The sequence below is a fragment of the Dermacentor silvarum genome, chromosome 9 (genome assembly GCF_013339745.2).
Source record: "Dermacentor silvarum isolate Dsil-2018 chromosome 9, BIME_Dsil_1.4, whole genome shotgun sequence".
Lineage (NCBI taxonomy): Eukaryota > Metazoa > Arthropoda > Arachnida > Ixodida > Ixodidae > Dermacentor > Dermacentor silvarum.
This window is the reverse complement of record NC_051162.1, coordinates 30,460,439-30,471,608: the sequence shown is the minus strand read 5'-3', so window position 1 is coordinate 30,471,608 and position 11,170 is coordinate 30,460,439.

The following is an 11,170-nucleotide window of genomic DNA, read 5'->3' as shown; positions in this document are numbered from 1 at the left end:
TTAAACGTACATAAACAGCATTTGCCAACTTTTTAAACCGTTTCGAGCGAGGAAGTACAAGTTTAGCGCAAAATTAAATAAGAAAAAATGGCATCGTGCTACATGCGGTAGTGATAGTTTCGTAGTTTCCTTTTTGCTACATGCATCATCGGGCGCGCCTGTTACGCTCTACAGTGTTTGGTTGCGTGTTGCCTGGCTCGAAAAACGTTGACTTCGCGGGAAACAGCCAGAAAATGCCTCGTGTGTGTAGTGTTGAGTGTTGTATAAACTGCCCAAGGCGCTTGCTCAGGGGCAGCGGCAGCGTTGACCCGACTGTGTCCTTTCATGTGGTGCTGACGTAGGGCACTGATATTTTTGTCACTGTAGCAATGTGTTGAGAACTGAGCTCTGAACGACAGCTTTCTTGTAGGCCTTCACACTCAGAGGATGATGGGCACACTTTCATGCTGCCAAGCCTTGGCAGTCTTCATGACAGTATTGGCACTGGCAGCCCGATTTCATCAGCAACGTTCCAAAAAATTGTGGATATGCTGCTCCAAAATTGTGGATATGCTGCTCACAGAAATGAAGAAGATCACACTGTAAGTAAATTACCCCTCATTTTTTATGGCTGTGGGGTTAGCATTGCCTGCTGAATTAAAAGTTATTCGGCATGAAATTTTGCTAAATTCTTGCTACCCTAATTAACGTGTCGAGATGTGTCCACCAGGTTTTCTGAATTTCTTGCGATTATTTGGGAGAATGAGTAAAACAATATTTGCAACTCGCGTACTTCGAAAAAGCAGATAATTCATAAAATTGCCATAATCTCATAATTAGTAATGGAAATTTGCTGGGTAATTTGAGCTGGAAGTGCACACTGTCTGCACAAGTTTGAAGATATACTACAAAATCTGCTACAAAAATCTGCTGATTCTAAAATTTTTTGTCAGACAGGTTTTGAATTAGCGATCTTTTACTGCATTAGATTCCATATATAAACTTATTTAATCTGCAGAACTTGGAACTACAAAAATGTACTTGCTGTCCTCAAAGGCATTTGCAGAATTATTGATAGCTTCTTCTAAGTTCGTTAGCGGCAAAGCCATAAACTCGCTCAGTGTCGACAACAACAATCGTAATATTGCGAATATTTTTCAGGTTCCCAACTCGTAATTTCTATTCAAGGATGACCTCACTTCTGCTTGAGAAACACCCGCAACTAAGGGATGTAGTAGGAAGTGGAGCTGTAAGTAAATTGTTATTGTTACTTGGAGCAGCCAACTGTGGGGATTCTAGGCAGTGGGATTCTGGGCACATTCATTATCGTAATAATCCTTGAGCGTACGTATTAATTGAGGCTGGCACAGAGAGCGATATTCCCATACACTCCAAACGTAATAACTGCGGACAGAAGCTTCACCAGACGTGCGGTTTAATATCAAGGGAAAACACCTAGGGAAACCTATGAAGCTTTCATCATCAACACGAGGTGAGAGACTTTCGTCAGCCGGCCTTCGACCGCGCTCCTAAAGAAACTGCTCTACCTGAAATCTTACGTTCTTTTCTCTCAGAAATTGTGTCGGACCCTTTTGTTTTTTGGAGTGTCTTTAATCTTTCTGTTCTTTTTTGACAGAACTTATTGCACATGCTAATAAAGCTACTTTAAATTGGTAGTAGTCAGGATATGTTCTGTCGTTTGTGTTGTTTGTGCTGCTTTGCCATTTCCTTGTTTCTATGATGCGTACTAACCATCTCATTAAGCGCTTTCCTTTACGATAAATGACCTCTGAATTGGAACAGATTATTATTTTATAGTTCATGCAACTCTCAGGACTCCTGGAAGGTAGCCTTGCGCTACAGATTGAAGAATCAGCGAAGGGTTCTCCCTAGTGACGGTCGCGTGGGCGAGAACCGCACGAAGTTTGGGTCACGCAGGAAGGGCAGTGAAGAAACAGCCACAGTGGAGCTCCAGTGGCAGAAAGTGCAAAAGATGGTGGGGGGCATTCCACAGTCAAATAGAATATGTTGATTTGTTTATCTAGGATGACGTGTAGCAAGCTAATGGCGAGCGTAGTATTTTCATTTGCTAATGCTTTCAAATATTTCCATTATTTCACTGAATTTGAGCGATCAGAATTTAATCCTGTCTTTTTAGTGCTCTGTGTTGTGTTGAGGTGGTATCAAAGTATTTTGGATGCGTGATTCAATTTAGGCTGGCGAAATATTTAACAAATCAATTTCGCTAGGCAAAACTATAAACCATAAATCAGAAAGACCAATGGCAAGAAAATGCAAGGATACAGTTGAAACGAGGCCTTTGGGCTACTAAAAAAGTTGCTTGGTGCTCGACCACAGTCCTCTGTGGGTTTTCTGCCTGTCTAACAGGTGGGAACAAGGCCATATGTTATTCCATCTAATTAGCTATTTTCGTGACTGATGAAACCCTAGGTAGTTGTGTGTTGCTGTAAATGTATCACATAAAAAAGAATAGTAAATGAGGCCGTTAGCTTTTGACAATACCTCTTGAACATTAATGCAATGTTACCTTGCAAAGTGCAGGTGTATTTATGCCGCAATCAGCTATATTGGTGTTGCTTCCCTCAGGACGTTGCTATCTCTACAATAGCTGGAGAAGATGAAACAGTTTTGCAATGCACACGGAGTGGCTCAGCTGTGAATCTCGCAAAGGCTCTCCTGACGAAGATCAAATCAATGAAAGGATGGCCTTGACATGTCGCCAAAGAATTTCCGACATAGCAACAAATAGTATTCATGAGGCGAAGAGGCAGTACCCATTCATGACGAGCTTTGAGAGGTAAGTAAACGTTTGCTACTATGTATGAAACAGCATTTACATTAACTTAGCCTGCATGGTTGTGGAGGCGGCTGCTTTAAAAAGAACTAGAGCGTTTGTAAGTGGGTGAAAAACTAATTTGAATTCATACACATGTTTTATTGTACTACAAAAAAGACTCTACTGCTCTCTAAATATTTATCTGGTGGAAAGTTGGTGTTCTAATGCATTTGGGCGGAAGACTCATTAGCTATGTTACCAAGGCTGACCTTGCGCCACAGACGCATGGCCATCAAAAGGTACACCACAAGGCAATGAAAGTCGTTCAACGCTTGTATGAAGACACTGGCACATGTGATGAATACTGACTGAACTGTGTGTGTGCATAGTGCTTATGCGTGAAAAATACTAGATAACTGTGTCGAAGAGACAACTTTTGAACTTACCAAGACTTTCCTTTTTTTAACTTTTCTGTGTTAAGCGAAAAAGGGTAGCGGTCGCTAAGACATGGTGACGACTCCTCGATTCATTTTTATTTCAATAAAAAAAGAATAAACAGTGAGCACCATAACTTAGTTTACTTTTCTGTGTAACTAGATATTTTCAGTTTCACATACACTTTCAGAAAAAAATTGCCCTTTCTATTTTGTAAGGTCAGAGTGCTCACTTGGATTGTTTACATCTGTCGCTTCAATGTAAATGGTGTGCTTGTAGATAACATGGTAAAAATAACTGCTATGTATTTGCTGTGTTCTTGTAGTGCACTTTCGACGCATCTTTTTTTGCAGTTTTGCAGTGACTTTGCAAGACTAAGATTGACCCATCACCTTGTATTGAAAAAGGGATCAACATAATTGTGAAAATGGCAGAAATGAAACTCATCCTTTGCGAAGCAAGTTAATTGCATCACTTGAAAAGGCTTGTGAGATGTCACCGGAGAGGCTGCGAACACAACATGAGTACTGTACAAAGACTTCATCGGCAGCTTTTAGACCAACACTCCGCAGGGTTTCGTCTCATTGACTTAACATTAGAGTATATATGTGTTTAACGATTTGGTTCTTTGAAGACAGTTCTTCAGGTTTTCAACTCATATCTGGTCTTAAACTGAAATTCTTGAAAGGTACGTTGTCTGATGTGTAGAATGGAAATAAACTGGCGTAGTGTTGACCATTTACATGCGTAGATCAAGAATATTCTGTGCCATGGCAGGCACTAGACAGTATTCGAAGACCCGTGGGAAAGGCCTTCAAGGTGCAGTGGACATAAATAAGGGGATGTTACAATAGCACCAGTGTTCAGTTGCTTTTAGGGACAGAAAATCACAGCGTGAATAGTTAGCAAAACCAACCTGTGTCACACATTTGGGGAACTTTAGGAAGATACTAAAGAAGTGCATTAAAGTGTTCGCAATAAACCTTTTGCTTTGCAGACATCCTAACAGTTGCAGCACTTCGGATACTGTCTTTCAATGTCAAAGAGCGTAATGGTCTGTCATCTTTGTTTATGCAAGAGGAGATAAGCTTCTTGCGACTTTGTTCTGCTACAATGCATGTTTAGTACCCATGTGCTTTGCTCCAAACTGGTCAGAAACGCGCTGTGCTTTACTGTGTTCTACATCAAACGCGCGAAGAACAGATATCTCAGATATATCAGAACAGATATCTCGGCCGATTCAAAAAGGAATAAATGTCTTTTGAATGGATGACCTGAATTCCTGCGAAGATATGTTCTCATCCTGCGTAGTCAGGCCCACGTGATTTCTGCAACAACTTGATTTTTCGAGGACATAACTGCAGCGCAATAACTCGCAAATCATTCTTTCCAACATGGCAGGCTAAATATAAAGGCTGCATCATGCATGCATGCACACAATGCAAAGCGAAAGACACGTCCCAATGGTGAACTTAGGGCCGACATACACTCTAACGTGCATCTTACCTTGAGGCTAAAAAGGTCCTATTTTGATCTTCACAAGAAAACTGAAGCCTTGCTTACGGAGTTATTGCATCTTTTCCTCATATGATGCACTTCCAGGCGTTTAGTTGTGATCTTTGCTTTCACCTAGAATGTTAGCGCTGTCAAAGTGCAGCGCACAATTTTAGCAACACCTGTTGTGCGCCACACCGAGTTCACATCTTAGTTATAAAGGTAAACATCTGCAGAAGTCTGGCTGGCTCATTTAAGAAATTATGAGTAAAGGACGACTCTTCAGCCAAGATTTGTTTTAATTTAAAACTGACGCAATGTTTCAAGGCTAATTTGGCCTCTTCTTTAGGATGACTGTTCGGAAAGACCACGCATATCGTTCTTGAGCGGTCTTGTGTTGTCCTTTTCATCATTGCTCTTTCCACTTTTCCTGGTCTAGGTCTCTGTTGTCGTACTCGCCGGTGGTTTTGAAGGTCGTGCAGTTATACGCTTGGAAGTGCTCCCGCGGATCTGTTCAGGTTTCCTTGCATGGTTAGCTTTAGTGCCAATTACACGGTTGCCGTCGAAGTTGGTGCCATGGTCATGCTTCTCACAATGTTCTGCGAGGGCATTGCGCTCTGCGTTGAAACTGCCTACATCGTTTTTGTGCAGCTGAATTCTTTCGAAGTTCTTTGTCTCACCGATGTAGCAGGCGTAGCACTCAGGCACAAGGCACCTGGTAAATTAATCGTGGGAACTTCTCTTTTGGAGGCCGATCTTTTGCTCGGGGTATGAGCCGCTCAAGTGTTGATGTGGGTTTTTGTGCTACACGGATGCCCTCCTTCCCCAGCACTCATCCTAGCTGTTCGCTTAGGCCATAAATGTAGGTGACGGAGGTCCCAAGGGATGGCTGGCGGAAGGCAGTATAACTGACGGTTCGTTAGGAAAGTGTTTGAGGGGAGTGTGAGCGCCCAGGTCAAGTTGTTGCAACACGTGCTGAATTAAGCTTCTTTTGTTGCCATTGTTCAAGAGGTCCATTTTCGCTTTCTCCTATATTTTTCTGTCCTCTCTTGAACTGCAGATGGTCTTTGCAGTTGTGTCGTGACTACCAATGTATTGTGGGATGTGGAGTGTATTGAGCCAAACTGCAGATATCTGCCGGTGTGTGTAGGCTTTCGATATACACAAATAAACAGTTTCCACGAGTTTCACTAGCACATCAAGGAAAAAGGGTGTTGTTTTTTTTTTTACGTCATGCCATTTTCTGAACCCAGCGTGACCAACCAGTGCTAACATGTCAGCCTATAGTCCTTAGAGAAGTAAAACTTCCACTTGCGGTTTTGTCTGTTGGCTACATTACTTAATTTGTGTTATTTTTTAATGATAGCAATTCCTTCCACAAGCATAGCTCGAAGAATTACCATTACACTTTAATTACTGGTTAAACTGTTCACTCGAACAAGAACGTCGAGATGTGGACTATTAGTGACTTTAGAAAAAGTCAGTATTTCATTAGTCAGTAATTATTCACCGAAAAAATTAAACGTGCTTGACAACAACCACAGCAAAAGCTTCTCGAATAAACAAATGACCAAAGGTCCAACTCCCTAGATATTTGGTTGTTATTTGAGGACTGCTGCTGTCTGGTAAGGGACGTCATAAAACCTTGCCATATGGTGCGCCTGTGATAGTTCCAAAAACTGCACTGAGATTACATTCTACAGCTAGTGCTTTAGGCGAACACTTCCCAACTGGTGGTGCGCATGTTTAAATCAAATAAATCAAACGTTGGACCTGAATCGCCATGTCTTCTGCGGGCAAGAGATTGCTCTGTATAATTTGCATTTCTTTGCGTTTTTACTGATGTTTTAAGCAGTATTTGTTTTTCAGGAAATGTATACTTTTGTTGAGCATTTGTTCGTTATTTTCTTGTGTACTTGCTACCTTGCAACATATGGCACATAAATAAACATGGTAGATAAATGTCATATACGGAGAATGGCTACGCTATTGTACAGGCAGCTCCCCCCAATTTTGGCAGACAGTAATATAAAAGCAATCTTAAGAATCATACTTCAAACAAAGTAGTAAAGGAATAGGTAAAGTAAGTGCTCTAAAAGCATAGAGGTGTGCCCCGGGAGCTGCCAGCTACTACTCTGAATGCATGGCATGTTGCGTCTTCAGACTTTATGCGCTTAACCTTACTGGCGTTTCGAATGTCAATGGGCATTCGATTATTTTATTTACAAGGGGGTGGTGACCACCAGGGCCCGAGCAAGCTTAACATTAGTTCAATTTTGAATGCCAATGGACTGAAGAGAGACTTCATTTACATGTGTGGTGATGAGCAGGGGCCAAGCAACCACGAAGTGATAGCGGCAAAGAACCTGGAATATGTCTTGAAACTAGGTGCCAGAAATAACATGAGATTGTCAGGACAATAGTTCACCAAGAATTTATAGTTTAGGGACCAAATGTTTGCGTGCATATTTTCTTCTTCCAAATGATGCATTAGACATTAGTATTCATTAGCACCCAGTATTATTGGCCTACGAATGCTGAATAATTTAAAATTGAATTTATTCGTGATGTTTGTTTTGATTTCATCATCCTAACGATGTCTGTGATGTGTCGTTGGTGTTTAGGTCACGTGAGACAGCAAAGAAGCTGCATTATAACTTCTGCTACATCATTTGTGGTCTATAGCTCTTGAAACGTGTTTAAGCGTTGTTGTGAATTGAAACTATATCCGTGATTATATTGTCGTTGTATTCACGTCTCGCGTGACCTCAACTGCACCTCAAAGCCCTCGTTGGATTGATGAAACTAAAATTGGAACATGAGAAAATAAATTCAAATATTAATTATTTGGCGGTTGTAGGCGAATGCCATATAGCCAACTATTTATTATGTCTAACGCGTCATTTAAAAGAAGAAAACACGCGACTGAAATAAGGTGTCTATAGTCCTTTAAAATGGAACTGAAAATGCCACATTCAAGTAAGGGCCAATCCTCTCCTTCCTAAATTGCAAAAAGTGTGGCTCATACCTGCCAGATAGTTTCCAGTGTTGTCACTGAGTGTTATCACATGAAGGATTATGCACGCAATTTTTGCTTCTGCCTTGTAATGCACTCACGTTTTTGTGAAAGTGCAATCTTAAAATGGCGTGCGCCCCTCCTCTCTCTATCTCATCTTTCTATTCCCTCTTTCTCCTCTTCCAGAATAGGGTAGCCAACCAGACGCATTTCTGGTTAAAATCCCTGCCTTCTGTCTTTCTCTCCTCCTCCTTAAACACGTCGATCAGCATCGCAGCCTACACCTTTGGTGCCATGTTCAATTTTACGACCGGATGTTGACGTGCTAGTGCAGCTTCCGGTCGAGGAACTACTTTCCGCCACGTTTCCGCTTCGACATGGTGAAAAAATCGGTCCGAGACCGATTTGGCTCGCCGCCTGGTTTTCCTCCACTTTTGCCGCCTAGGCGGGCGGAGCTTTGGAAATTTGTGCCGCTTCTGCCTGCCTCCAGACCAAGTTTGAACGTAGCCTTCATGTACCACGCACGTTTCCGGTGAAGCGTGTGCTGCCGGTGATACCGTTTGCACGGTAGCACGCTTGGCCTCGTCATTCCGCAAGCTTGGTAGAGAGTGTCCTTGCGTCGGCCCAGTTTGTCATTAGTTCATTAGTGCCACAGTATTCGGGAAAGCGTGGTACACCGAGACCAGCCCGAAAAGCTATGCGTATTTCGGGAAAATTCGCCGATGAGGAGAGCGACGAGCTGTACGTAGTCAAATCGCGAATTTTTCTTTTTCCGTGGCTTCTATTCATTTGTGTCGCATGGTGAATCGAGTGCACCTTACGTACACAGCTATATCGTTTCATAAGCATAGCACCTACGGGCGCCTTCAGTCATGTGCTCGTTCCGTTGAGGAAGAAGCGCTCTGTAGGACCAGATGATGGATGACACTCTCGTGGTTAAGCGAGTGGGGCGGTCTTTCCAAACGCTCTAATTGAGATAGCGACTTTTCGCAGCAATAAAAAGGGCGAATTTCACGGATATATGTTCCGTGACCTCTACTCGTGGTCTGCGAGCCTGTGAGGCGGCCGCGTGTTTTACAAACGACGGGAATAATTGAGAATTACCCGCCGCTGTGGCTAAGCTGCTATGGTGTTGCGCTGCTAAGCACAAGGTGGGGTGTTCAAATCTCTGAAGCGGCGGCCGTATTTCGATGCAAGCGAAATGTAAGAACGCCCATGTCCCGTGTATTGGGGCACGTTAAAGATGCCCTGGTGGTCATAATTAATCCGCAGTCTCCCCTACGGCGTGCTTTATAACCAAATCGTAGTTCCGGCACGTAAAATTTCAGAATTCAATTCAATAATTGACAATTCGGCCCAGTTTGTCATTAGTTCATTCTGTTGTCACAAACTTCTTCAAGATTTAGCACGAGAAACTGCACATAATTGGTGCCAAAACAAAGGTTTTAATTTTTTTACATGCCGTTCACCTAATAAATGATGCTGAGCGATGTTGTAACTACGCAAGATCGGGAGTGCAGTAAGCATAACGTTTCTTTTCCTGTTTTTTTTGTTCTTTTTATCCGAAACGCACTACGTCTTTGCAATCACTCAAGTAATATCAGTGCTGCAGCTTCTTTGTTAAAGTGCTTGGACGTGGTGGGACGTGGGACTTCTCCGATTGCAACCATTTAAATCGCATGCAGAAACACGGCACCCTTGTTTCTTAGGTATACCGGCACGAAAAAGTAACTGTTTCAAGGTGTATGCACCTACAAGAAAGCATTATTGACTCTGGGCACACCAGGAATGTTATTAGCGTGCTCCACATTGATATAAAAACTAATCGTTTATGTTTCACACAATTTTAGGCACGATGGCTCCTGTAGAAATAAATCGGCCTAGATCCCATACCTGATGTTGCGGAAGATCTTGTTCCATACTGGCGAAACCTACAATGGCGTTTCTAATTTATTGTCGTGCACACTTTTTGCTTGATGCGTTAAGTGATCAGGCACAGCCAACGCTCTGTTTTCTTGGTGTTCAAAACGAGAAAAACCTATTTTGCGTCGAACACTTTCTGCAAACTGGCACTATAGGGTACACTTCGTCGTTTCCCAACTAATCCACGGGCATTCGTTCTACCTAGAGAGCGAGCGCCATGAGCAACGAGACGGAGAATGTAATGCAATGTAAACAAACCACCGATGGAACGCCGTATGCGACTGCACAGGCGAGTTTTTCCAACATAGGGGCGCTGTTGGCATGGTGCAGCAGCGCCACCTGGCCAAAGTTGTCTTGTGTATGATAACGTCACGGGTAGGATTCGTAGCCATGGTGACCGTGTTTCAATGTGAGCTGAATGTAATAACGCTCATGAACTTCGATTTAAGTGCACATTAAAAGAAATCTCAGATGGCGAAAAGCCCTCAACTGCGGTGTCTCATAACCTCAGGTATTATTTGGGACGTTAAACCGGGTGAATCAATCAACAAGCCCTCGCACGAACCTAGTCACACACGCCCACACCTCACAACTTCTCAGCCTGCGTGGCGTGCATTTGGGCAATTTATTTGAGCATGATACTCTTTCGTGCTGTGTTACCGGACCGCCGTTCACTAATTTATACAAGCGAGTCAATGATCACTTTTTTGTGAATGGCTGTACTTGTTATAATCCGGCTAACGACCTATTCGTCGTCATCATCATCATCATCAGCCTATATTTATGTCGACTGCAGGACGAAGGCCTCTCCCTGCGATCTCCAATTACTCCTGTGTGACTTCTGCCAACACAATAACTACTGACACTGACTGTTAACACCAATGACTACTGACAACACCAAAGTGACTACTCTGCCTTCGGCTGACTGGCGCCCTTTGTGTGTTTTTTGCGTTTGCGCATCCGTATGTTTGTGTATATATAGCAAGCCTTGCTTCCAAATAAACGGTTGCTAGTGTAGCGCTCGTCTTTCCTTTCCTCTCGTCTTTCTCTGTTGTCTTTTTTTTCGAGTTTTGCGCTACTAAGTATCATGTTTAATTAACCTGTCTTTTGTTGCGTCCCGAATCGACCGGGCGCATTCTTTGATTGTTTCCCATCGAGGCAGGCCCTTTCATCAGCGTCGCCCAGAAAGCGACAGTGCCCGACACCGATGTTGGCGCGCAAACAAGCGCCCCAAATCGGCAGTGCACATCGTTTGTGTGTTTCCCCCGATGCCACCCCCTTCATCAGCGGCCGCCTACACGGCGGCGCGGCGCGACACCGGCTGGGACGCGGTGACAAAGAAGCTCACCAAGCGACCACAACCGCCATCTTTCGCGGAAGCTGGGGCCAGCGCAAAGGTCACTCTCCCAACCCTGGCAAGACGAACGCCAGGGTTGGGAGAGTGACCATGGAACCAAGGAGACGACTTTCGTAGGAGGAGCGTGAATCCCCTGTTTCCAGATTGCTTCGTCCTTGCTTCGAAGGTG